Source organism: Schistocerca cancellata, chromosome 1 (genome assembly GCF_023864275.1).
Source record: "Schistocerca cancellata isolate TAMUIC-IGC-003103 chromosome 1, iqSchCanc2.1, whole genome shotgun sequence".
NCBI lineage: Eukaryota > Metazoa > Arthropoda > Insecta > Orthoptera > Acrididae > Schistocerca > Schistocerca cancellata.
The window spans coordinates 546638364-546661568 of NC_064626.1; the positions used below are offsets into that span (position 1 = coordinate 546638364).

Consider the following 23205-nt stretch of genomic DNA (forward strand, 5'->3'; position numbering starts at 1 on the left):
TGCACAGCTAGCGCCATTCGACGGCCAACACCGCGGTTCCTGGTGTGTCCGCTGTGCCGTGCGTGTGATCATTGCTTGTACAGCCCTCTCGCAGTGTCCGGAGCAAGTATGGTGGGTCTGACACACCGGTGTCAATGTGTTCTTTTTTCCATTTACAGGAGTGTAATTTCATTTGAAAGGATCCAATATTATGAAGTGAAGTGGACTATATTTAATTAATTTACATAATTAATTAATTGGTTGGTTACAGCGTTCTTCTGCTCCGAAGCAGACGTTAGGAGCAACCAATAACTCATTTGTTTCTGCTTCACGTTACCTATAATGTGCTGATAGTGGTACCACTGCCACACACCTTAAGGTGACTTGTGAAGTGTAGGTGTGGAATTGGCTTATGTGTGGCCGGAAACAAATAAAGGAGATCACAAGCGAAGCTGAGGTCTCTCGACTTGATGCGGCCTCGATTTTCCTGGCCGCTGCCGCTGGGGTCCTTGGCATTAGTATGCAGGCGTAGCCCAGATCCCGTTCCGCTGATGAAGCGTAACGGCAGAAGACGCGCCCGGCGGTAGCCAGGTCAGGGTCTCCCTGCGCTGCCAAGGCTGCAATGATTTGCAAAGCCTGTCACACCGCGTCCAGTTAACAAACTGCTTATCGTTAGCATACGTGTTCCGCTCTGCTTTCCTTACGCTCACAACTGCACCAGTGACCATCGTTACGTGATGATATGAAAGCTATCTAATAATGCATCTCATAACACTACGAAGGTCTTCACGGCCAGCTTTTGCTTCAGCAAAACTTCCGGGCTGTGACGCCGTGGACGACGTACAAAACTATTTACTAACGCTTCGCCCGCATCTGTGGGAGACATCTTCACAGATAAACTAGCAACTGCTTCTAAAACTAAAGGGGCTTCGAATTGTTAAGCTGTGTAGAGGGCAACATCGGTCGTCACGTGATACTGAGTGAAACATTGTCTGTCAACGGCCACATCATTATCAATTAAAAGTAACCGTTACTCTGTTGGTGTAAAGTCGCCACCCATACTTTAACGTAGCTTCCTCTTCCTCTCTGTTAAAGTTATCGCGGTAATTATTCTATTGCCTTTCTATATGAGCACGCATAATTTTAAAATGAAGGGAAATGCCTTATATATACAGAGGATGTACGTTATCCAATAGCGACAGACGGTGCGTATAATGTCCCGTGCAGTTGTGGCCAAGTATTTATTGAAACCACAGAAAGAAGTATTAACGCTTGTTCACGCGTAAAACTGAAACTATAGTCTTCGACAAATTTGAGAATTCGGTCGTAGCGCAACATGTCTGACAGTGTGGAGACGTTGTCACGCGCTCTGTTACAGAAGGGCAATAGAGATTTACAAAAACCGCTATAATTTCAACAAAAAAGGAGAGATAAAATAAAACTTGGATGCTGACTTTGCAACATGGAAGTAACGATTGATTAATTTTAATCAAGAAACTGCGTCTCCGATAGGAAATAATCATGCATTAGGCATCACGTGACAAATGGTGGTGCCCTCAATAAATTTATTTATTTATTACGTTGTAGACTGTTACCTATAATTCAGACAGAGGATATATTCATCCATATTCAAATTATTAATTGTAACAATCAGTTTTTTCCTACACATCAGTGTGTAATAAGATAAAATCCCCTACCGAAGCTAACACAACACTGCTTCCCATCACGATAAATATTCTGCTCTTAATGAAGACTACGCCGACTATAAATACCTACACCTATCACTATTAGTATCTATGCCTTGTCTCTCTCTCTCCTGTCTGTCATTGGTCTATATTATAACAAATGCTAATAAATTATGACACCAAGAACAATAATTTTATCTTGAAACTCTTCCATTTGCCTGTGTTCGCATACAAAAAAAGCAACATGGGATTGTTTGTGATGCAAAACACTTTATTTGTTTATTCCAAAACTGGTTTCATGGACAAATAGCGCCATCCGTTGATTCTTGGATTCTAAAATACGCAAAAATAGCATACTTATAAAAAATGGTAAAACATTATCATGTTTTTTTGTTTCGAATACTGTTTCCTGTGAATAATTTTATAATACTTTGTTTACTATACGTCCCAGCATGATATTTTCACTGTTGCCGATGATTCCGGTATATTTCCTGCGTTTTATAAAATCGTTCACAAGAAACAATGCTTGAATCAAAACAATACACAAGTAATAATGTTTTTCAGTGTTTTATAAGTTTGCTGTTTCTGCACGAGGATTGAGGATGGCGGTATCTGTCGCTGAAACTAGCTTGGAAATAACAATAGTGTTCTGCATCAAGGCGGACCCACAGTCCCACGTTGTTGACTATGACTCCAGCTTTTTGTCTGCCACATTCCACAAGGTAGGCACACCCTGCCGTTTTCTTGGGCGCTTCGGAGAGCGTTACGATGGAACCTGCCTCTTCCGTTGTCTGCCGGTTCCCTGGTTAGAATGAAGGATTCCCATGTTCTGATGTGCGTAGCTGTTGCCGGTTATAACCACAGCTGCCTGCCTATCTACATATTCCGGTTCTGTTTCTTTGGGTGGCGACGTACGGCCAGCTGCTGCATTTTCACTCTGGTGTAACTATCGCCGTGGATACGCTGTTGACTGTTCATGTGCTGCAACCGTTGTCTTCAGCTTTCTTCGGAGCGTTGCTCCTGTGTCTTCCGTCGCAAGCACCCGTAGTGCAGCGGACGGGCGTTGATTGCTAAGCCTTTCTTGAAATAGCGTTAGCAATATTGTGTGGTACCTGCCATTTTGTCTCGCAAGGTGGTATCTCCTTCACATAGACTCCACCATACCGATTTAGTTGCTGCGCTCTACACAGTTCATAGTGTCTCTATAAATTAGGGGTCTCTCGAGGTTCCGATGCAGCTGCCAATTTTATCTCTGAAGGTATGTCAGAAAAAAATGCACGCGTGAAGGCGAGACGAAAGTTGGGGGAGAAATTAATCAGTACAATAGAACATATAAATTTAACGTTTTTCAATTATAATTACAAAGCTATGCTATCAATAACCGACGGAAAACTCAGTTAACATGCTTTCTTGAATGGCCTTTTAATGGTCACAGAAAATACTCCTTCCTTAAGACCCATTTTTTTTGTTTTTTTTTTTTGCAATAACTATCCTTTCTTTTATTCCGTCGTAGGTATCTGAAGTTATCAATCTCAAGTTCATATTCATTCCATTTAGGCGTTCGGTTTTAACATATAGTTTCTCTTTTATTTTCAGTTAGTGATACACTACTGGCCATTAACATTGCTACACCAAGAAGAAACGCAGATGATAAACGGGTATTCATTGGACATATATATTATACTAGAACTAACATGTGATTACATTTTCACGAAATTTGGGTGCATAGATCCTGAGAAATCAGTATCCAGAACAACCACCTCTGGCCGTAATAACAGCCTTGACACTCCTGGGCATTGAGTCAAACAGAGCTTGGCTGGCGTGTACAGGTACAGCTGCCCATGCAGCTTCAACACGATACCACAGTTCATCAACAGTAGTGACTGGCGTATTGTGGCGAGCCAATTGCTCGGCCACCATTGACCAGATGTTTTCAGTTGGTGAGAGATCTGGAGAATGTGCTGGCCAGGGCAGCAGTCGAACATTTTCTGTATCCAGAAAGGCCCGTACATTACCTGCAACATGCGGTCGTGCATTATCCTGCTAAAATGTACGGTTTCACAGGGATCGAATGAAGGGTAGAGCCACGGGTCGTAACGCATCTGAAACGTAACGTCCACTGTCACGTGCCGTCAATGCGAACAAGAGGTGACCGAGACGTGTAACCAGTGGCACCCAATGACATCACGCCGGGTGATACGCCAGTATGGCGATGACAAATACACGGTTCCAATGTGCGTTCACCGCGATGTCGCCAAACACGGATGTGACCATCATGATGCTGTAAACAGAAAATGGATTCATCCGAAAAATGACGTTTTGCCATTCGTGCACCCAGTTTCGTCGTTGAGTCCACCATCGCAGGCGCTCCTGTCTGTGATGCAGCGTAAAGGGTAACCGCAGCCATGGTCTCCGAGCTGATAGTCCATGCTGCTGCAAACGTGGTCGAACTGTACGTGCAGATGGTTGTTGTCTTGCCAACGTCCCCATCTGTTGAATCAGGGATAGAGACGTGGCTGCACGATCCGTTATAGCCATGCGGATAAGAGGCCTGTCATCTCGACGCTAGTGATACGAGGCCGTTGGGATCCAGCACGGCGTTCCGTATTACCCTCCTGAACCCACCGATTCCATTTTCTGCTAACAGTCATTGGATCTCGATCAACGCGAGCAGCAATGTCGCGATACGATAAACCGCAATCGCAATAGGCTACAATCCGACCTTTATCAAAGTCGGAAACGTGATGGTACGCATTTCTCCTCCTTACACGAGGCATCACAACAACGTTTCACCCGGCAACGCCGGTCAACTGCTGTTTGTATATGAGAAATCGGTTGGAAACTTTCCTTCTGTCAGCACGTTGTAGGTGTCGCCACCGGCGCCAACCTTGTGTGAATGCTCTGAAAAGCTAATCATTTGCATATCACAGCATCTTCTTCCTGCCGGTTAAATTTCGCGTCTGTAGCACCTCATCTTCGTGGTGTAGCAATTTTAATGGCCAGTAGTGTATCGTGTCATCAGCAAATTTTGCACATTAAATTTTCCTTGCTCCAGATGTCATACCACCTGTGTGCTGGAAGCAGTTTTCAACTATATCATCTAAACGGATATAAACGCAAGAAATGAAAGACAAATCTTGTCTATGCCCTCTAACAATTTCAATTCCTCTTGTGATCTCATCTCCTTTCCTTGCTTGTTGTGTGATGTATATTTTGCTTACGGCATACACTTTCCTCTCTTTCCTTTGCAGACGTAGACAGAAGGAAAAGTAATTTTCAGAAACTTCAGGTGACTGACTCTCGCAGGCATCATGAATGTTTGTTTTTCTTTCTCTTTTTTGTATACGTTTATAATTTTCTTCTGTTTTCTATTAATATTTTGATTAGTTTTCTTTAAAAACGATATGTTGAGATGGGCTACGACCTCGTCTCATTGATGCAGAGGATCATGATGTAACAAGTAACCCCCTACCGCGATCACTGAAAATGTTTTGACAACTCCCACGTATAAAAGAGCTCCTATTTTTTTTTTAATTTACAGATGAATTGGTTTGTTCAATATTTGACGTTAAGCATGTAAATGAGAAAAATTGTAGAAAAGGTATGAATTTATGTTTAAAGTTCCTTGAGGTTGCTAAATGCTCTCACAGGGGACACTGGCTGAGTATAGTCTGGATAATTTGTGATCGGTTTTCACCGAAAACTATTTTCATATGTGTCGTATAATATAATTTTGTAAGGATGTACAGTGGTATATGTGGATACTGTCTGCAGAAGTGTTGCAAACGGAGTTAGTAGTAAAGTAGCAATAAATGAAAATTTCATGTCTGGCGAGGAAATTTTCGTGTACGAACAGCGAAATTGTAGTAAGCGCTAAATTTTCTTCCTTTCATTCTTTTGTGGTAGGTGTCAGCAACAAATGTTTGGAAAATGTTTGAAAATATCTGTAAAACTTTTCTGTAAGCCAGCAAGTCCTCTCAATTCTCAAATATTGGACGAATATAGAGAAAGTAATTTGCACGTGGTGAGTGAGTTACGCTGCCTCAAGACATGGAGACAGTTTTTGACTGTAGTATCTGCATCTACATGATTACTGTGAAATTCACAGTTAAGTACCTGGCAGAGGGTTCATCGCACCACCATCAAGCTATTTACCTATCGTTCCTCTCTCGAACGGTGCAGGGGAAAACAAGCACTTTAATTTCACGTGTGAGCTCTGATTTCTCTTATTTTCTTGTGATATCATTTCTCCTTACGTAGGTTCGCGACAGCAAAATATTTTGACAAGTTGAGGAGAAAGTTGGTGATAGCATTTTCTTTAAGATCCTGTTCCAATGATTTCAGTCCCAAATTGCTTATCATACCCGTGTCACTGTCCCCCCTATTTAGCGATGATGCAAAACGAGCTGTCTTTCTTCGGAATCCTCTATCTGCCCTATCTAGTAGAGGACGAAAAAGTGTAGTGTATGCATTCTGTTCAGTAGACCGGTTACATTTTCTAAGCATTCTGCCAATAAAAAGTACAGACCTCGTGTCTAAAGCATTTTGCAATTGTTTTTGGTCTCCTGATGAATTTTCTGGACAGTAAATTACAGTACCGTCTGCAAACTTAGCACATTAGACTCGCTTTCGGGAGGACGACGGTTCAAATCCGCGTCCGGCCACACTGATTCAGATTTGGCGCGCTTTTCCTAAATCGCTTCAGGCAAATGCCTGAATGGTTCCTTTGACAGGGCACGCCCGATTTCCTTCCCATTGTTCCCTAATCCGAGCTCATCTCTAATGATTTCGTTGTCGACGGGACGTTAAACTCTTATCTCTTATTCCTCCTTCGCCTCCGCCTCCTCCTCCGCCTCCGCCTCCTCCTCCTCCTCCTCCTCCTCCTCCTCCTCCTCCTCCTCCTCCGTCTGCAAGCAATCTAAGAGGGTTGCTCGCATTGTGTCCTATGTATTTAATGCAGATCAGGAACAGCTGAGGACATGTAACACTCCCTTGGGAAAATCAGGTATTACTTCTGTTTTACTCAATGACTTTCCGTCAGTTACTACGAAGCTTTCTGACAGGAAATCACGAATCCAGTTGCACAAGACACACAATATGATCAGAAATCGCTGGTGAGGAATGGTGTCGACACTTTCAGGAAAAGTAAAAATATGGAATCAATTTTACATCTCCTGTCGATAGTGACCATTCCTTTGTGAGAACAAAGAGCTAGTTGTGTTATTGTGTTGGTTGCCATGGGAGTGTAACTGTTAACGAGCAGATTACGACAACATTTTTTGTAAATAAAATTTTCGTTGGCCCTGGAAGGAGTTAGAAAGGCAGTCTTCAATTGGAATGAACTAGGTTAGCCGTTTCTTAACACAGTTAGCTGCGGACTGCTGCTGAGTACTGGCGCTGTGCCGTGTGCTTGACGTGGGCGCGCCTCTGCTTACAGATGGATAACCCGGGGTTCCAGAACGACGAGTGCGGCGCGATGCCGCGGCTGGCGCGCTCTCCCAGCCTGTCGCCAAGCGAGTGCCGGGTGCACGCGCCCGCCCCCGCCGCCCCAGCCACTGTACCGGCGTCGGCGCCGCCGGCCGCCCCCGCGCGCGCTGGCCCCGGCTACCTGCGATTCGGCGGCGGTGGCGGAGCGCAGCCCCAGGCGCCGAGCAGCCCAGCCTCCGCCCCCGCGCCGGTGCCCGCCCCCACCCCCAGCCCCCAGGGGCACGGCCTGCGCGAGCTGCTGGGCCGCCTCCAGCTGCCCGCCGCCGCCTCGCCGGACCCCAAGAAGGCGGCCGACGCGTCGCCGCTCTCCACCGTCAGCGCCATCGTCGCCAAGACCTTCCCGCCGTCGCCGCTGCACAAGGCCGCCGCGCTGGTGAGTGCACACACCTCACTACTTCATTTCGTCTGCATCCACTGCGGGAATTCTGATGTGAGACCGGTTAAGGAATCATTCTGACGTGTACTACCCTAAACGTAGCTACCTAAATACATAAAATTAATCTCTTTTGGTTGCCCTTAATACTAACCCTTCCAGCACCTATAACTTTAAATAATTGAGTCCCCAGCCTCACTATAATATGTTCCAAAGGAAGTAAAGACATTAGCTGCTATTGGGCATTGAAACACACACATCAAAAAAAGTTTTGCACCACCTCGGTTACGAGACTTCCAGTACCTGTACATAAAGTTGAAACAGAGATCAACATAAACATCATTTCCACCCTTTCCATTGCTCATGAAAACCATGTATTGCATGTTGGACCACCGTACAGCGAGACCTTCAGAAGTGTCGGACCACACTACTGTACACACCGGTACCTCTAATACCCAGTAGCACGTCCTCTTGCACTGATGCATACCTGTATTCGTCGTGGCATACTATCCACAAGTTCGTCAAGGCACTGTTGGTCCAGGTTATCCCACCCCTCAACGGCGATTCGGCATAGATCCCTCAGAATAGTTGGTGGGTCACGTCGTCCATAAATAGCCGTTTTCAGTCTATCCCAGGCATGTTCGATAGGGTTCACGTCTGGAGAACATGCTGGCCACTCTAGTAGAGCTATGTCGTTCTTCTGAAGGAACCCATTCACAAGATGTGCACGATGGGGGCGCGAATTGTCGTCCATGAAGACGAATGCTTCGCCAGTACGCTGCCGATGTGGTTGCACTATCAGTTGGAGGATGGCATTAAAGTATCGTACAGCCGTTAATTCGCTTTCGATGACCACCAGCGGCGTTTGTCAGCCCCACATAATGCCACCCCAAAACAGCAAAGAACTTAGACCTTGCTGCACTCGCTGGACAGTATGTGTCTAAGGCGTTCAGCCTGACGGGTTGCCTTCAAACACGTCTCCGTCGATTGTCTGGTTGGAGGTATATGCGACACTCATCGGTGAAGAGAACGTGATGCCAATCCTGAGCGATCCTTTCGGCATGTTGTTGGGCCCATCTGTACCGCGCTGCATGGTGTCGTAGTTGCAAAGATGGACCTCGCCATTTACGTCGGGAGTGAAGTTGCGCATCATGCAGCCTATTGCGCATCCTGTGGCTGCACGAAAAGCATTATTCAACATTGTGGCATTGCTCTCAGGGTTCCTTCGAGCCATAATCCATAGGTAGCGGTCATCCACTGCAGTAGTAGCCCTTGCATGGTCTGAGCGAGGCATGTCATCGACAGTTCCTGTCTCTCTGCATCTCCTCCATGTCCGAACAGCATCGCTTTAGTTCCTCCGAGACGCTTTGATACTTCCCTTGTTGAGAGCCCTTCCTGGCACAAAGTAACAATGCGGACGCAATCTAACCGCAGTATTGACCGTCTAGGCATTGGACTACAGACAACCCGAGTCGTGTACCTCCTTCCTGGTGGGATGAGTAGAACTGATCGGCTTTCTGACCTCCTCTGTCTAATAGGCTCTGCTCATGCATGGTTGTTTACATCTTTGGGCGGGTTTAGTGACATCTCTGAACAGTCGAAGGGATTGTGTCTGTGATACGATATCCACAGTCACTATATTCAGGAGTTCTGGGAACCGGGGTGATGCAAAACTTTTTTTGATGTATGTGTACGTCAATTCGAGAAGTTGAAAGTTTGTGTCGAACTGGGACTCGAGCCCGGAATTCTCCGGTTCTCGTGAACGGTCATCTTGACCGTCTCGGACATCAGGACATGTTCCCAGACCGATTCAAATTTCCAAATTACCCACCCACGACTGACGTGATGCCCCTGCCCACTACCCTGACTACTCTCGGCGGTGCGCTGATTCCCATAGGAGTGAGAGCGTGTCGCGCATCTGCATAGAAATGATTACTGGGCCGTCCCGTCCTAGTTGTGTACAGGATCTGTCTGTCCTTTCGGACATGATTGCTTCAGTGCAGATGCACAAACGCGCTCAAACTCTTACGGGAATCAGCGAATAGTTGAGAGTAGTGAGGATAATGGGCAGGGGCATTACATCGGTTGTGTGTAGGTTAGTTGGAAATTTGACACGATCTGAGAACATATCCGAATGGCCGAGACTGTCAAAGTGACCGTTCGCGAGAAACGGAAAAATCAAGGTAAGAGTCTCGCTCCGGCACACACTGCTTTCCGCATTGATATACAGGCTGCCTCAAAAAGAATACCACAACTCCCAAAGTCGAGAACTCTGCAAAGAAGAAAAGGAGAGCTACGCTCGTTCTGTCGTCGATTGAAGAAAGCTCTGAAGTTTCATTTGGTTGCTCATTTGATCGCTAGGAGCGCTGTTGATCACGTAACCTCCATTTCCGTTGTCGGTGCGAAGATGGCGACTGCTCAACAAAAAGCTTTTTCTGTTATCGAGTACGGCAGAAGTGAATCGACGACAGTTGTTCAGCCTACATTTCAAACCAAGTATGGTGTTCAACTTTCTGATGGGGGATGTATCGCACGTTGGCATAAACAATTCACAGAGAACGGGTGTTTGTGCAAAGGGAAAAGTTCCGGACGACCGTGCACGAGTGATGAAAATGTTGGTCGTATTCAGGAAGCATTTGCTCGCAGCCCAGAGCTAGCAGAGCGCGGAAAACTCCGCAACCGACCATTTGGAAAGCCCTAACGAAAAGATTAGTAATGAAACCTTATCGTCTGCAATTGGTTAAAGACCTTTCCGAACCTGATAATGTGAAAAGAATCTAGTTGTGAGAGTTTGTCCTTGAGCAAATGGAAACAGATGACTGGTTCATTTCGAAGCTAGTGTTTAGCGATGAGGCAACACTTCACACAACAGGGAAATTCAATCGGCACAATGTCCGTATGTGGGGCACTGAGAATCCGCCGGAAACAATTGCGCATGAACGTTATTCACCTAAGCTGAATGTTTTCTGTGCCATTTCAGCTAATAAAGTTTTTGGTCCTTTCTTCTAAGAAAGTGCAACTGTAACTGGGAAAACCTATCTGGAAATGTTGGAGAATTGGTTGTTCCCTCAACTCGAAGAAGAAGCACGTCAATTCATACTCCAGCAGGATGGGGAACCACCCCATTGGCACTTACCTGTCAGTGCCTATTTGAACGAAAGGGTACCCACATCAACGGATCGGCCGCCAGGCAGTTAGTGACAGAGGATTTCGTCATTGGCAACCAAAAAGCCCTAAACTCACCTGCTGTGATTTTTTTTCTGTGGGTGTATGTTAAAGATACTGGGTTTCCACCACCTGTACCAGCTTACATTAAGGAACTAAAAGAAGGAATAGCTGCAGCTATCCAAACTGTGCACAGGAGGTGCTACGGAGGGTGTGGAATGAGTTCGACTATCGGGTTGACGTCGCTCGCGTGTCTCGGTCATATTGAACCTTTATGAATTTGTTTTCCACAGAAAAAACTTTGTTAAGTACCCTTCAGATGATTAATTACCCAAGGTTCCATAATGTTTCTTTGATTAAATACGAATTTTCAAAGTTGTGGTCTTCTTTCTGAAACACCTCGTAGAAAGTATTTCAATGCCTAATAGCAGTTAATGTCTTCATTTCCTTTGGACAATAATCATACATGGCCGCAGAATAAAACATGTCTGTTCTTTCGGACATACCCGAAAATGCACACCCCACATACATATCTCTCTAATATGTTGACCCCGTGAGAAAGAGTAATTAGCTGTGGCTCATTAGGCTTTTCTGACTGCTCATTTTCCGCGAATTTTGGGCTGTCGAGTGCGGGAAGTACTCAACAATAAATGAAATTAAATGAACAAATTTTCTGATTACTTACATCTGCCACACACAAATATTACAGTACGTACTGGAACGCAGTGATAACACAAATCACCTAGAACATTTTAAGGAAAGTTGATACTAACTACTAACAAGGACACGTCAATATAAATTAACAGTAGGCTTTGTTATTAAATTTAATTTCTAACTTGCACTAGCGTTACAACGCTGAAGCGCTGAAACAAATACTTATTAAAAAAGTAGCGTGCGCAATCGCCGTTTGGTGGTGTCTTTTGGGGCTCGGTTCCTATCTGAGCTAGGAACACGGAGTAAAAGGTTTTTGGTACACACTGGACTGGCGGCCATTTGTATAGCCATTCGAGCATATTAAAGTACATTAAGCAACGTTTGAGCGAAGGACTGAAGCTGGCGAGAAGGCAAATTGTGCTAATCGATTAATTCATGTTGCGATAGATTTTAATTGGGCTCAGCTAATGGCATGGTTCGGATTTTACGTGCAAAAAGAGTCAGCCTTAAATAACTCCGGACTGAAGCGAGACTGATGGTTCAAATTTGGTCCACCGATGTATCGCACCTAAGCTTAAGATAAGTTTTAATCCTTTGAAAAATATCTTGCTTCGTTTGGATTTTACGTGCAGAAAACATGTTTTTGTGGAAGGTTTTTGAAGCGCTCCGCTTCCGTTCTTTAAACTTGTATGAATCGGTTCAAACTTCCCATGTAGGTAGCTAAATGGATAAAATTAAAACGAGATTTTTATCCAATAACCTTTTTCCATTGTCGAGATACGATGGTTCAAAGTCGAACTAAATGTAGTACGAAAAATTCATCCTTACGTGAACTGAATGCGCACATACGGTTTAAAGTGAATGAAATAAATAAGTAATGCATTCTTATAATAAAATTGAAAACGTTTTCAAAAATCTAGCTTCATTCGGTTTTGTGAGTTTTTCACGCTCGCCACTACTACCTTTCAAACTTACGCGAATCGGTTCAGATCTTGTAAGAAAGTACACACATACATGTAACTAGTTGTTATCCTTTTATTTTGTGAAAGCTTCATTCGTTGCCACTATATAGGCAGCATAGTTCGATGCACTTTAAGAAAACCTATACCGGATCAGCCGTCACCCGAGTCAACAAAAATCTGCATCGGTTGCCAAGCTATGGCGGTCTAATGTAAAAATTACGATAGAGTAAATGTTGGGAACCAGTATGAAAAATGCTCCTATCGTAGCATGAGAAAAGGGAATATGTCCTGGACAGAGTTAGGAAGGTAAAGGGAGGAAACTAGCTGGCAGTTTCTAACATATTTAAATAGAAACATTCTGACGTATTCGTGCTTCTTTTTGCAAATTAACGTTAAATCCACCAGCGCAGTAGATTCCTAAAACTCACCCGGTGTTACATGTATGACGAGAGGTGTAAAAACAAACAGACGCAAATTTATGTGCTTCTAGAGTGTGGGATACATTTACAATAGGAATTATCCCAGAATGCCGGTGCATGCATCCTAAACTTCAATGGCACGTCGTCTTATTCCACATGACAGATGCCATGTTGGATGATATGATGGCACGTGTCATGTTGTACGACATGACATATATCACGTTGCTTTACTTGACACGATGCATTATACTACATGAGATGGGAATAATACTGACAAGTAAAAAAGCGCGAATATGTCAAAATGTTTTGATATAAATGTCTTTGAAGCTGCCAGATCACTCGAAAAACTAGTTCCCTTCTTTTACGTCGCTAACTCTGGCCATGATATACTCACTTTTTTTAGTGCTACGAAAGGAGCATTCATCATTCTGTTTAGAGTAATGCCCAGCAATTCTTGGCTTCGTATCTTAAGTAGTTGTCAAAACTTTAAATGTTAGTAAAACCCTTGGTAACTCATAGGTTCTCCTGGAGACTAGTCACAATAACAAGAAAAGACATACACTTCAGGCCTTTGCCGATCAGAGTTCTTTGTCCCAAGTGTAAATTAACTAGTAGCTGCCTTCAGCACTGCACACAGAGTTCCACTGCTGTCTCCGCTTTCGTTACTCCACACAGAATTCCCAATCTTTTCCTTTTTGCTGAGTGCCGTAACATCCGACGTTGCTCTGCGCACTCTCCAACCGTCCCTTTGAAGGCCAAGACCGACAGACTTCACTCACCACCTCTCCACTCCTCCAGCTCCCGTACCCATATACGCATTCTTGGCCTCTTCACTTTATCGATTGATTATCCGTAACCATTTTCCACGCAAAAATGAGAACATGGATTTTCTTGAATTACAGTGACAACTACCAAGAATCAAAACAAATGTTTAAGACAAAATGTACGTAGTTTTTTATGTACAATCTGATTCTGCAATAAAAAATGGGGGTTCCCATTTGAAATTTTTAAGTTGCCTCCCGCCTCACTCCCAAGGGATTTAGCACCAGCAGATGTCCCCCTCGAAAATAATCGACTTCGGATTCTAAAAATTTTTTCGTGTGAAGCTTATTTTTCGAGTTATTCTAGTTTGTCAACTTAAAATTTACGCCCTGTAAGTACAAGATTAATAATGTAAGTAGGTGACAGGAACGCTTAACGACCGTGGCCTAAGCCTTTCTTGTAGTTTCCTGGCGTATTTCTTCTCCCTCTGTGGCATCACCAGTGCTACAAACCCTATAATGTTCAAGCAGCACTTCAACACGGAGGGAAGTGGTCCTACTCCTACTCTACTCTTCAACGTTAGACTGCTCTGGTAGAACTTGATTTCTATTCCGAAATATTACTTCACTTGGCTACACTCCTGACTTGCTAATATTATATGCACATTACAACCTCTCTAGTTGGTGGTACGAGCTTAGAGAAGGACAACTTAAGGTCGTGGAATCGAATCTCGGTCAGATACCGAAATTTCTCAGTCTGCCTTTAAGCTAACCTCCACTTCTCAACGATAGATTCCATGTTAAAGTGTAGATCCCCTTTTCCCGGTAGGATTACAGGGTAAGTTAAGAGCGCTCCAGTCATGGCATACGAATTTACCCATAACCTGTGTCACAGCCAGATCACAAGTCTAGCGCCTCATTTCTCGTGAGCTTGACGATATCTTATCTGTCGCGATAACCACTCAGTTCGTGAGATACCTCTGTGTAAGTTCGCGACAGGCATACCTCGGACAACACAGAACTTTCACGTTTTCCATTTGTGGTTCAGTTCACAGTTCGACGCACATGACTGTAGTCAACACACCGAGGCAGATATTCTCGAATGGAAATCTCGTCCACTCAAATTGTTAAAAAAAAAGAAATACGCGGTAGCGCGTCGCATGTACCGTCATGTGGCGTACTCTTACACGCAGTGATAATTAATTACTTACTGCAAACATAGAACAACATTTATCACAAAGCTCTGCTCCACGCCTCGAAGAACGACTTCGCTGAGACTTCCCCGACTGATTTCGGGCGGCAACCCTCTCTTAAGCGTGTGCATATGAAACAAAAGCCCGCTACCGGCGAACTATGGATAGCGGCGTATGACCGTATACACGGCATATAGCTTCCTGAATATTTTCGCACGACTCTTCATCAGTCTTGTAACAACTTCGAGCCAATTAGGACTTCACTGTTCTTCTCAATGAGTTCTCTGGCGTTGTAAGGTGCAGATTTCTTGGTGACGGTTTTTGGTGCTGGAGGTATTGCTGAACCGCACGTAATCCAGTGGCCTCGAAAAAGCTCGTGATGGAACTTACGCATCTAAGTAGCAAAGTGTAGTAGAGCTGTGACCTGCTGAAACCGCACATGAACCATAATTCCATTTTCTTCAATCTGAGGTATTAACCATGTTTGCAAGATGCCGTAATAAGAATACGAAGAAATCTAAAAAGGTATCGTGGTGACATACGTGTCCACAACATGAGGCGTGTTCCTTTACAAATGTTGCAGATAGTGGGGATGTTCCTTAGACAGAAAACCACATTCCTCCTTCGGAACAACGATATATCGCACATTCTTCAGAAAATAACGATCTTGTGAGAGACATGGCGATTGGAAATTGTGTCAACAGAGCACGGCAAGCTAAAACTGGCTGTTCCATGTCGCCAGACAATGTGTTTACAAATATCCGTCCAAATTCTTTCGTTTCCAAATCTCTTTAATGTGTTCACTCGTCGTTGACTGTAGTACTGTAGCACGTAAAGATCAGCTGCTCTTTTGCGAATGGCTTTCGTTGGAGGGTGCTTAGTTGATTGAACGGCAGCGGCACCCGTTTGCACTAGCGTTTTCTTATGTCCACACGGCCTGTCTTCGTCATTGCCGGAAGCAAAACCACTTTTTTTTTTTTTCAGTCGAGTATTGTTGCTTCCTGAGGTGGGAACCTATCTATACGAACACTAAACGCACCCATTATCTCAGTCATTGTTTGCCTTGTCTTTGATATTCGTGTACTCACACAAGCCAATAATCGCTTCTCAATAATATAACTGTGTCCCCTTCACAGGTCAAACAACGCAATGTTGAAACAAAACAGCTGAATACTGATAATATAGCTTTTCGTCAGCTTCAAAGCAGGAAATCCAGGAAAACTACTGATGTATTTACTTCCCCAGTTGTGCAAAATCAAGAGCGGTACGAGAACAGCTTCTGCTGAAGGTTCTTCGGTTTCCATATTTTGAAAGGTGGTAGTTTGCACCAAAACAAGAATAATATGCCCAGTAAACATGGACCATAAAGTGCAAATCTTAACATCTATGAGCGATTTCCCATCTTCGTTGCTATGAACACGTCTGTTCTACAGAAGAAGTGTTCTTACCTCTTGAGATACGCATTTTAGGGCCCATGTTTACTAGAACTTTTTGCTTCGAATGATCGTTGCTGTCATATTCCTGAATATTGACCGTTCCTCCTGGGACATCTTCTACAGCATACTTTACCATGCGTCGCACTGCGGAAAAAATCCACAGTGCAATAGCCTAAATTCTGTATCAGTTCACATTACGCCCAGAAAACGTTTAAGATGATCAGCTGAATACCAGTTCTCGAGATCAATGTTTCCATCCGTTTTGGCGTCCAACGTTGCCGCTATACACGTCGGCATGTTTTTGTGTTTAAAGCGCCGTTCGGTCTCCCCAAACATGCACGCCGTGACGCATTTGCAATTATATTCGATTTTGGCGCGGCCGTCAGACGTGTCACGTGTCACGCAGCAGCTGTGACGGCGCGTCACAACACGAGACGGCAGGACAGGCATTGCGGCCGCGAGTGACGTTGACGGCAGGCAGTTTAGAGCGTCGATTGTCGGGCCCATGCTAACAGCGAGCGCGCATCTGCGGCGGCGCAGCAGACGTAAGATAACACCAGCGGCCACGGCAGTAGCAGGCAGGGCGCCCATGCAGAGCAAGCAGCCGCAGGGGGGCGTGGTCGGCCTCTCCTACCATGCCGTCCCCACCGAGGTGCGTATAACACTGCTCCTCACTACACATCCAAAATTGCGATTCAACTGTTCCGCAATTAATCGTGCAGCCGCGTGTGTCCGATTTTTCTGAGTCGTCCTCTTACGCATTTGCAGATTCTGTTTAGTATACCAAACCAGCTTTGCACTTCATTGGTGTCCCATTAGCTGATTCCTTGTGTTCAGTTTACCGATTGTGTGTGTACGTGTACGTGTGTAGCCGCGCGCGTGCGACGACCAGCTCTCAAACATACAAATTTAGGCGTTTCATGTTACCTGCGTATGTGATGTGTACCCACAGCGCTGTAAATATCGCTATGCTTTCGATGAACGGGTCTGTTGAACCTGCTGATACCGGACGCAACATAATTATAGTTTGCTGTGTAGCGTCGTGCGTGGACAAAGAAAGATGGAGCGGAATACCGGCAACATTTATTTGGCTTCTATACTACTTTTGCAGTGTAGGTCTTGTGGCAGGCTGATCTTATTGTAGTGCAAGGTACGTATCATGTAGAAAACCAACGAATGTGATCCATGACAAAAATCTACTTAATGTTGTGGAGCGTGTTCTACTCATATTGATTTTGATTAGTGGCTTATGTTCGGCATTTTAATGTCTCGTGTTGCAGCAAACGAATGGTGTCGATAGGTTCAGTATATTAACTAGTATTAGTCTTTGAGGTTGGAATCTGTTTGGTGCCTTCTCTTGAGCCGGTGTGTGGCCATCAGTGTTTCGCCGAATGTTTGTAACGGCACTGCTGACGCTTGTTTACTGTGCTGTCTCTCTGTACTGTGCAACAGAACATATTCATTATCCTCGAGTTTCTGGCCCGTTTTTAATTTCCTCGCTGTCGACTTGACAACGAACCTACATTTTTTCTTAATAATACTACATCGAGCGACGAATACACGAAGGAAATCCTTGGCAAACAAAGTTATACATAAACGCAGTTATTACACGCACTTACGTAACGTTTCTTATTGTTGATACTGGCTGCTTATTTTCCTCTGTAGGTAAACGAGTAAGCTGCTGCTGCATTACTTTAGGACGTTAGGTTTCTTTGTAGCCCTACCTTCTTCGTTACACACTTCTTTCCATTTAGTCGTCTCTGCAACATAAGTTACTGAAAACATGTTTGTTGCAGTGTGAGCATTCAGTATCAGCAACAAAACTCGTAAGTCACTGTTTTAGGTTCCGTGCATTTAAAAAACCCACTTGTGTACATTGTGAATAACTAACAAGGTACATAATTTATTGCACCTAGTACTAAGGTTTCTTACCGTTCCGCTCGCGCTTGGAAAGTTGTAGGAACTATTATTTCAATATCGTTTGACCGATTATTATTAGTCATTTATATCTTCACGTTATCTTCCTATTAGATACGTAAGGGATGAAGAATTAGTGTTTCCCGTCTTGAACTAAGAGTCATGGATGTTTTACAATTTTTTGTTAAACTCAGTCTGTCTTACATTGACTCAAAGGTCAAATTTTTCAATATTTTTGTAGGGACCATGCTCGTCGCCCTCCTTCATACTGGGTCTCTTAGAAATAATACGGATTTCGTACACTTCAGTATTCTTAGTACATGTACTTTATAAGCAACATCTTTCGCAGACAAACTACAGTTTGCCAATAAACCTACAATAAGCAGAAGCCAACCATTTTTTCACAACTGAGCTCATTTCCTGATTTGTTTTCACTTACGTACGTACTGTTATTGCCAAATATGCGATATGATTGGAATCTTAACACATTTTCGTAGTAAAAGCTGTTTGCAAGCCTCTGTATCAAGACCGAACTGGTTATTAGATAAGATTACCTTTCTTCCCACATGAGTTTCTGCCGCGTTTACTCACGTCAGCAAAGATTGCACTCCGCACTTGCTTACATTTTCTTCTATTTTTCTAATGTTTATTTTATTCTAGTTCATATTGAACAGTGAAGATTCTATTTTATTTGTACTGTCCAGCTGTCTGATTTTCTCAGTAATAATGACCTAAAGCTTCACTACCAAAGCAGATTTACAGATGAAATGTTTGTATTGTGTAGGTGAGAGTATGATGCTGTGAACATCGGACCGAGACTTCAACTCAGATTCCCGTTTAGTGAGCAGTGCACTGCCAGTTCACTACCCGTTCATGCCTCACTGACCTACTCAAAGTTATGAGTTGCTACGTGTTTCACTAATGTTAACGTGCCATAAATGTTGAAAATGGTTTAAGTTTTAAAATTCGGCATTGCACGTTACGTTATTTTATAACTGGAAATTAAACATCAAAAGGGACGTGTGTAAATTACCACTTGATTGTGTTTAGGGCAAAAATATCACCACAGTCTTTGTCGTGTCAGTTCTTCCGGGAGCTCCAATTGCGGGCTCCGTCTGGCCGCCAGGTATTGCACACACACAAAAGTTTTTCATTCATTTTTCTAGCCGTATTTCAGTTATCACCACCACTTGGCTAGGCTAAATAACCTGTTTTATTAACCATCGAATACTTGGTATTCCTGGATAGTACATGATAAACGCTTTCTGTAAAGATTTTATCAATTACTTTACTTATTTGATTCCCTCTGTACGTTTTCGTCCTTCTGTAGATCTGTTCTAAACAGGTCAAAAAAATCTGTTTGGTGGACTACACACTGAAATTTTGTCTCTTCTATGTATCATGAGGACAGTTTAACGTGGTCATTTCAGAAACATACGGCCACCATGACGTAATTAAAAAACCGAAGTACTATCCTTAGGCGAAGTTACCATGTGAGATTGCCAGTCAATATCTGCGCTGCAGTTGACGGAGATCACCTTCCTGGACCATCAGCTTATCAAATCGTTTGAGTGGTGCATGGTATTTGAACGTTCTGGACAATACCTCGCCTGAACTTACGGAAGCCGTTCACGTAGAACTGCGCACTAGTTTGTGGTTCCAGAAAGATGTTGCTCCATGAACCTTTACCTTGGGGCCACATCATACCTCGGACGACTTCGGGCAGAGAGTAATCGAAAGCGGATTACCAGCCGTCTGGTCTGTGGGCTCCGCTGACCTCAGCAGTCTTGACTTTTTCCTCTCGGATATGTGGAGTAACTTGTGTACTGAACACCAGTAGGAACACTACCCGAGTTTACTGAGCGCGTCTTTACAGCGTGTGATTCCATCAGACGAGAGCGCGGCATCATACAGTCAACAGGGAGAACATGATTCGTCATTGCACATTATGTAACGAAGCTGAACGTTGACTTACATAGTGAAGCCACAGATTCGGTTCACAGTATTTGATTGTACTCCGTTAATAAACATTTTCCAAATCACACTATTCTGGCGTTTCATTTAGCCTATTGAAACACGTATATGTTCAGTGTATTCAGTACAGCGATGGCGAGGCATGACAGAATCTCTGACCAGAGAGTTATTTATCGTTGCTAGTCTGCGCTTAACCGCGCGAGTGTGCAGTTCCGAGTTGGACGCAGTTACACGTAGCGAGTTCGAGAGCAGTAGTGAGTCTGTACAGTAGTGTGTGAGGAGTCGGCGGGGTCGACATGGGTCTCTGGTCACGATTCAGGACGAGGTATATTGTTAAATAAGGTAATGAAGCAGCATTGCGCTCAGCTAATAATGTATTGTAATTGTAATTAATTTGTTCAAGAAATGCCCCAATAATAATTCTGTTTTCAAAGCAATCGTTATTAAAAAGAAAAAATCATTACAATTGAATGTTCATTTCTCAATTTTTGTGTCGAGTTTACATTGGGTCATTATTTTTCAACATTTTTGTAGCGAAGGTACAGTCGCTTTTATTTCAATTTAACGATGTTTTGTGGGAGCTCAACAACATTTGGGTCATTATTATTCAGTAATCTTGTGGGGAAATAACTTTTGGCACGTTTTCATTATCATAGATTTTTGTTTTTATTTTTTGCTGGGAAATTACACTTGGTTCCATTTATATTTAATTACTTTCTTTCATTTTTGTGGGGAGATTACACTATCTAATGCGTTGATAGATCATAGTGCTGTAGAAACTTCTTCAGATTTGGGGCTGTAGGTTCCTTCCATCAAAACGTTCAAACTTCCGTCATCTACAGCCTCGCAAATTCTTAAAACATCATTCTGTTACGCCCTGTACAGCTTGTTTACGACACTGCCGACCTCAGCTGCCAATTGCTCTTTAGGCGTTACCGAATGCTTTGTGTACTCCGCTTTGCTCTGGGTTGTGCATTGCTCGTTGCTTGCTTGTTTTGAAATGAGTGAAGAGACAATCCTAATCCATCATGAGGTTCGAGTAAGACTCCCACAACACCAGGAGGATGGGCGATCCCTTTGACTGTGTGTCAGTTCTGCTGTCGCAGCAGCACAAAACCCAAACGTAAACTGGCAACACTGCAAGCGAGAGGCGGGGCTTGGTCCACCCCACCTCTCTCTCCTCGAGCAGTCTGTACGTTCTCGCATGTTTACACGTAAGATGAAAATTCCACGCTTCAAGACATTCATACTCCCATTCATTAGCTACGCTTCAAAAATTTGGGCCACCGCAGCCGATGCTCATAACAAAGTTCAGACTCTGCAGAACAGATATTTTAGAATAGCAGTAGACGCGCCCTGCTTCCAACCCATCACGGTAACATACACAGTACACAACATCCCGAAAATCCCACACATGCCTCAGCAGAAAGCTTACCCCCATGACCTAATTAAATCCGTAGGTACGATCTCTCCCAACCCAACATTGAAATTTCCACGTATGATACTCCAATGAAACTTCTGCCTCTAACCCATCTAAACTCAGACCATCAAGCTACCTTCCTAGAAGCTCGACCCCCCGTCAAATACCTCAAAAACCCAAATCCAACAAGCAGTACTTACACATCACGTATAAAATAAATATTATACGTGACGTGTAAGTACTGCTTGTTTTTGTACTGTTAATCAGTTTTCAGTCTTCAAACTGTATTTCTATGCTTTTACATAAGCAGCAAGTTAACATGTCTGCTGTTGTCAAATAAAACTTTGCCTGCGAATTCATGTACTAAATACTGTTCATTTTAACATTCAGCCGTCTGTTTTAACATTCAGCCGTCTGTTTTAACATTCAGCCGTCTGTTTTAACATTCAGCCGTCTGTTTTAACATTCAGCCGTCTGTTTTAACATTCAGCCGTCTGTTTTAACATTCAGCCGTCTGTTTTAACATTCAGCCGTCTGTTTTAACATTCAGCCGTCTGTTTTAACATTCAGCCGTCTGTTTTAACATTCAGCCGTCTGTTTTAACATTCAGCCGTCTGTTTTAACATTCAGCCGTCTGTTTTAACATTCAGCCGTCTGTTTTAACATTCAGCCGTCTGTTTTAACATTCAGCCGTCTGTTTTAACATTCAGCCGTCTGTTTTAACATTCAGCCGTCTGTTTTAACATTCAGCCGTCTGTTTTAACATTCAGCCGTCTGTTTTAACATTCAGCCGTCTGTTTTAACATTCATCCGTCTGTTTTAAATGTTAAGTAGCCTACTGATACCTACGGCTACTAGATGGCACTCTCGTTGTAATGTTCATCTGCCCACACTTGCTAACGCGGGCACGTCAGTCTGTTGCTACCTGTGGCTTTATAGGTATGAGAAACCCACGGTGGCTCGCCTTTCATGTATTCTTTAAAAAAAAAAGTGATTAAAGCCTTTACGACTTGACATTTATGTGTGACATGTAAGTAGTGTCTCTTTCTTGTACTGTTAGTCAGTACTTACTCTTATGTAAAAATTCTTTTTCCCGTAAGTTTGCACTTATATTATTGGCCACTTTAAATATTTAATTTCTGACGAAGGCACTCATAGAATTGTTGAAACCTGGTCAAAAAGACTAAAAATTGCGACCGAGGGCTTATTTAGTTCAACTTCAGTTACTACAGATATTCGGATTTAGGTTACGATATGTTCCATATGCCTGCCATCATTGACGATGATGTGGTACAGAGGAATAGAGAAATTGTGCGTGACCCGCTGTAGCGTCGGAATATCGATGCAGTCGATGACCTCCCAAATGCCGGTTTTCAGCTCCGCAATAGTTTTGGGGTTATTGCGGAATACCTTGTCTTTAATATACCCCGACGAAAAGGAGTCCCATGTGTTTCACATCCTGAGAATATGGCGGACCATCGAGGCCCATGCCAGTGGTCTCTGGGTACCACAGAGTCAGAATGCGATCCCCAAAGTGCTCCTCCAGGACATCACTCTCCTGCTTCGATGGATTTGGGTTCCGTCTTGCATGAACCACATCTTGTCGAAACCAGGGTCACGTACCGCTCGGTAGTCACTGTTCCATCAAGGAATATCGTACCGATTATTCCGTGAGTGGACACTGCACACCACACAGCCCCCGGTTGAGGGCGAAGAGACTTATCGATCGCGAAATGTGGATTCTCAGTCCCCCAAATGCGTCAATTTTGCTTGTTCGCGA

The 23205-nt window shown here is 43.7% G+C and overlaps 1 protein-coding gene and 1 long non-coding RNA gene across 3 annotated transcripts in view; both read left to right on the forward strand.

Annotated features, from left to right (window-relative positions):
* Positions 1 to 7218, forward strand: part of LOC126179974 (uncharacterized) — a 584069-nt gene extending 576851 nt beyond the window's left edge. For both annotated transcript variants that reach the window (XR_007536685.1, XR_007536684.1), the window contains one exon: positions 7102 to 7218. This is a non-coding gene — a long non-coding RNA (uncharacterized LOC126179974). The remainder of the gene's footprint in view (positions 1 to 7101) is intronic.
* Positions 7219 to 7344: 126 nt separating this feature from the next.
* LOC126179991 (low-density lipoprotein receptor-related protein 8-like) overlaps positions 7345 to 23205 on the forward strand; it is a 204528-nt gene continuing 188667 nt past the window's right edge. The window contains exon 1 of the mRNA XM_049924657.1: positions 7345 to 7524. The gene's annotated coding sequence lies outside the window, so the exon portion shown is untranslated. The remainder of the gene's footprint in view (positions 7525 to 23205) is intronic.